Source organism: Hipposideros armiger, unplaced genomic scaffold (assembly GCF_001890085.2).
Source record: "Hipposideros armiger isolate ML-2016 unplaced genomic scaffold, ASM189008v1 scaffold_79, whole genome shotgun sequence".
Lineage (NCBI taxonomy): Eukaryota > Metazoa > Chordata > Mammalia > Chiroptera > Hipposideridae > Hipposideros > Hipposideros armiger.
This window is the reverse complement of record NW_017731429.1, coordinates 4,386,836-4,392,262: the sequence shown is the minus strand read 5'-3', so window position 1 is coordinate 4,392,262 and position 5,427 is coordinate 4,386,836.

Here is a 5,427-nt window from a genome sequence, read left to right as displayed (position 1 = left end):
AAAAGAACAAAAAGACAGCAACTTGTCTGTTCCCCTTCCCCCAATTCCCCAGCACTGTTCCCATCCCCCAATTCCCCAATAAAAATCTTAAAAAAAATATGTATACATTTTCCTTGCTCTGTCAGCTGAGAAATGATACCCCGGTGTTACCAGAGAGTGGGCTGTTCTCCGCGTGATATTTGGGCTTGGTTTCTACCCCGGGGTCGAACCCGGCAGAGTCTGGGCTAGGTTCCCAGACCAGGAATTGAAACCAGGCCTCAAGCAAAACTGATAATCCTAGGCGCTCTGGCTTGGTTCTCGCACCGGGGTCGAACCCTGTGGAGTCCAGGCTAGGATCCCACACTGGGGGTCCAACCTGGGCCTCGAGCAAAACTGGGAATCTTAGCTGCTCTGGCTGCCAGAGGATGGACCCTCCTCCTTGGTGTAGTGTCCAGATCCTTAGTGTCTTGAGCAAAGAATTGAATGAGACACAGAAATAAAGTGGTGAAAGAGCAGCTTATTAGAAGAAAAAGTACACTTCAAAGAGGTAGAAGTGGACCCGAGCAGAAGGCAGTGGCTCAAGGGCCATTACTAGAAGAGAAAGTACATTCCAAAGGGTTAGAAGCAGGCAGAGCAGAGGCCTGGCAAAGGCTCAAAGGGGCAAGGCCAAGGGCAAGGGCCCTGAATGGCGAGGACTTGGAGTTTTTATACCTTTTTTTCCCTAGAATGGGATGTTCCTTTCTGGGCGTGGGACCACTTGATTGACACCTATTATTGACAACAGGCTATTACGTCATCTCTTTATTTATTTATTTATTTTTTAAAGTTGCAGAAAAGGAGTTTATTAGAAGTAAAAATACATTTCAAAGAAGCAGAAGCGGGTCCGAGCAGTAGAGAATGGCTCAAGGGCCATTATTAGAAAAGAAAGTATACTCCAAAGAGTTTGGAGCAGGCCGAGCAAAGGAAGCTCAAAAGACTCAATGGGGACCAGGGCCAGGGAGTCATTATTAGGAGGAAAAGCACACTCCAAAGAGTTTGGAGCTGGCAGAGCAGAGGCAAGGCTCAAAATGCTCAAAAGGCCTACCTCATCTGTTTAGACTGCATATGTTCCTTCCCAGAATTCAGTCTGTTATAATGATATTAATGAACTTCCAAGCATATGTATGAGATTATAATTATGGTATAATGAGGCCCAGGTGAAATGAAGGTTGTTGTGGCCTTTACTGCACAGGTGTGAGTGACTGGTCTAATCTAGTTGGGTATTTTGCACCCATTTATTTCCTCATAGGGGTAGATAATTACAATTAAAAGGGGAAGTTTTGGGTGGAGAGGGGAGGTCTTTTGGATGGTCACATTCTGTGGGATGTGCAGGAATGCAGAGACCCAGTGTCTGTCTCTAAACTCCCTGCCTTGTTTTCATTTCCCTTGAGAGACATGATGCCCATAAATCTCTATGGGAAGCTGAGGGACAGGAGGTCTCTTCCGTATCTGCTTCCTGTTGGGCAGGGGTGTAGAGCTGTCCCTGCCTATTGGGGACTTCACAGAACTCTTGCCTTATCTGATCTTAGATGAGAGGAAGGGGTCTTGAGATCCACTTGGAAGACCATGTTGGCTTCTTTGGTTGGGACTGTTAATCTTGGGGTATCATCTGTATCCCCAAGGCCCCTGAATGAAGAAAAATAGATTTGAATTAATAAATTTCTTAAAGAGCAGAGCTGAAAGCTATTGATGCGGGGTGGCTACGTGGTGGAAAATCCATCAGCTCTTATGGAGCCCGTGGCCATTCAAACAGTCAGCCAGGTGGTGTCAATTGTCCAGGAGCTGGGCCCAGAACAGGTTGGAAAGAACATTAGGCTTCAGTGATTACAATCAACAAGTATAAATCACAAATTTCAGGATAATTATGTAAAGCAGGGGGTAGGAGATTTTTATAATTCAGGTTCAAACAATCTATTGTTTATGATTAAAAACTTATTTAAAATTAAGAAGCAGTGGGATAGGAGCTAAAAAACTGGGAAAAAGGAAACTTTAAGAAAAGGAAGCTCAAAATCCCTATAAGAAAGAAACTTAAAGTTTTTCAGTGTGTGGGGGGGCTACTCACTTGGCCCATATCACCAATACCTATGAACTCATGTAGCCCCCAGATCTTGGTTTCTAATACCATTTTCCAATGAAAGAAACCAGGGTGCCTTGGAAAAATGGCTCATTGTAGGATTTAGGTAGGAAATACACAAAGTGAGCCTGAGCCTCTTAGAGAACCAGAAAGTACAGAAGCGCTAAAAAAAAAATTCACAGTGATGGGGTGATGTCAAAGAGACAGAAGAGCCGCATGAAGGAGCTTTCAATGGCCAGCACTGAAACAGTTTGAGGAACAAAATAAATAAAGTCGTTTTGGGTTGTAATCCAAATTATAAAATATCCGCGAGTCCCTGCTGACATAAACAAATTATTGAATAATTAAATGGGGGAAAGTAATCTCCCATGCTACTTTGCCCTTAAGGACTTGAAGCATAACTCCTTACTAATAAGGGTGGGCTGTGTGCAGTGAATTCCTTCCAAAGAATACAGCATGAAAAGGGAGATAAAAGTAATTTTACAGGGAAAAACTTGAAAAAGGTTACCTCAGCCAGGTGAGCATGGTTAACATCAACAGTGATTAAGTCATGTACCCTTGATGACAATGGCACTGTAGCTCTGCAGTCTTCCTTCTAAAACCCTGTAATTTATGACTAATCGTGAGAAAATATCAGACAAATCCCAAGTGAAGAACATTTATAAATTATCTGATCAGTGCTCTTCAAAATTATCAAGATCATTAAAAGCAAGGTCAGTCTAAAAAAGACCCACGGTAAATCTTAGAAACTGTCACCGTCAAGAGGACTATAGAGATGTGACTAAATGTAATCTAGTATATCCTGGATGGAATCCAGAAAGAGAAAAAGATAAAAGCTAAGGAAATCTCAATAAAGTATGGACATTAATTAATAATATATCTACATTGGCTCATTAGTTGTGACAAGTAATTAACAATAGAATAAGCTTATTGAAGGGTATATGGGAGTTCTCGATACTATTTTTGTAATTTCCCTGTATTCTAAAACAAAAAGTTTATTTAAAATGATTGGCATTGCAATATGTGGCATGGTGGAAAAAAAATCACTGATAGACATTTTATTTCTCTCTCTCATGTGCTAACTGGGTATGTTCCTTTAATTCTCCAAGCCTTTTAATTTATTATATGGGGATGATAATGCTCATATCACAGAGTTGTGGCAATGGTGAAATGAAAAAATACACCTGGGGTTCTATGCCCAGCACAGGGAAAGTTCTTGATAGTTTCTTTCCCTTCCTTTTCTCGTTGTCTTTGTCTCTCCCTCCCTTTCTCCCTCCCTCCCTCCCTCTCTTACCACAGGGGGCTGAATACAGCATTCCGCAGCTTCACTTTGAGAATAGCATATCCACTCATAAAAACCTTCCTTTGTTTGGTCTTGGTCCTTCAGTTCTAGTCACACCATTTGATAAGTAATACTTGCATTCATGCTTGCTGAGAGGTCCCTCCCTGATACCATCTTTGTCTTTTGACAGAGTGACTCATTCCTATCCAGGGCTTTGGGGGCAGGTGACTCAGGTAGGAGGCAGATGGCTGTCTGCTTGTCCATCTGGCCCCTTTCTGGTAATCACTGCTCCAAATCAGGCCAGTAATTAACATTCACAGACCTTCGTAGTAAAGGACACTGAATGGGAGAAGCTGACGCCTGAGCTTGAGACCCAGTTCTACCACCAGCCCTGTGACCTTGGGGGAGTCCCCACCTCCCTAAATCCTGATTTATCCACCTCTAAAATGGGGAAACAAATGGCCCTGTCTCTTTCACAGGGTATGAGGACCAGTGAATAAACAACGATGACAGCTAAGATGTGATGAATGCTTACGGCATAGTGAACTCAGGTCTGCTGGTCCCCAGTACTTACTCTTACCCATGATGTTGGACTGTCACTTTGTCATCCTTAGAGGCTCACACCAATTGCCTCCTCAGTTGGTGCTGTGGAAATCATCAATCCTGGATTTAAGCATCGATCAAATACTTTCTTCATATGACTTTTGCAGTGCCCCTCCCCCCACTGGAGTAGTCAGAGACAGGCTGGGTTCCTATGTTTAAGGGTGATGCCACCAAGCTATTGCCTACTCCTTTTCTACCATTTGGTTTTTTGTTTTCGCCATGGTAGTTAAACATAACCCACTTTCTTTTTTTTTTTTTNAATTAGGGAACTTCAAGGAGAACATAAGCATTTCTATTTAATAGTTTATGCTGAGTTAAGAACGGCTGTTAAAAGTAGCTGCTGCTCTCATCTTTTGGTCACTCTGCAGAGTTTACTGTGATGAGATGCATCTATTAAAGTATGAAAGCTTCCCCACTGGTCATCTTCCCACCACTAAGCAAGGTTCTACTTGCCATACTGGAGAATTTGGAGGAAAGGGGAACGGGATTATAAGAGGTATGAGACAAGGAGGCTGATTGAAACTGCAGGAAAAAATTAAGGGACATAAAAGGAACCAGCTGCAAGATGCCACGGCAGCAGATAGGAGAAAATGAAAAGAGATTTTAAAAAAGAATGATGAGACTCCAACTTTGTGTTACCTTCGTGGTGTTTGAGATATACAAGTAACAGACGAGTTATTTTGAAATTACTTTTAGTAACGTAGACTGTGTTTCTTCATAATATTTTGCTGGGACTGAGCCACTAAATTTCATTAATACCACACTAGTAAATGAAGCGGGACAGGAAAGCTCATTACCAGTCAGACAAATAGAGTCCAAAAGCAGGTGAGGTTTGAGACTGGTACATTGATACTGTCAGGTGGCCCAAGGAGAAAGGTACTAAAATTGTCAGAGCCATGGTACCCAAAACTTACAGTGTCCATTGGTTGGACTATAGAAATGGGTATATTTGTTGGCTATGGAAGTGCTAGGAGATAAAGACCCTTGACTTCATTATGGATTGACCTGTGACCCCATTTTCATAACTTTCTTATCATAAGTATGGCTGCCCTTAGTACATCCATGCACACTGGGGAGAGTCCATGGAGGGATGGGGGCTCACAGGAGCCCCTTGGAAACTGTGGCCCTTTGGCAGGGGATTTTGTGAGAAAGGAGGATGTCTATAGAATTTCAAAACATCAACACTGGAAGGGGTGTTCTCTGGACCAGTGAGTGCCTCCTTAGGGGTCACTGTAAATAATGACAGAACTCAAGTTCTTTCTAGTATCTAGAAAAACCTGGAAAACATTAATTAGTTACACACAGAGGTCCACTCAAGTGAACCAAGATATCAATCTTTTCGTCTTTTAGCCAGAATTATTTTAGCTCACAGTGGTAACACTGGTTATCTTATGATGATCAGACATCTGATTGGTAGTTTGGCTCTGGTCAACAACAACAACAACAACAA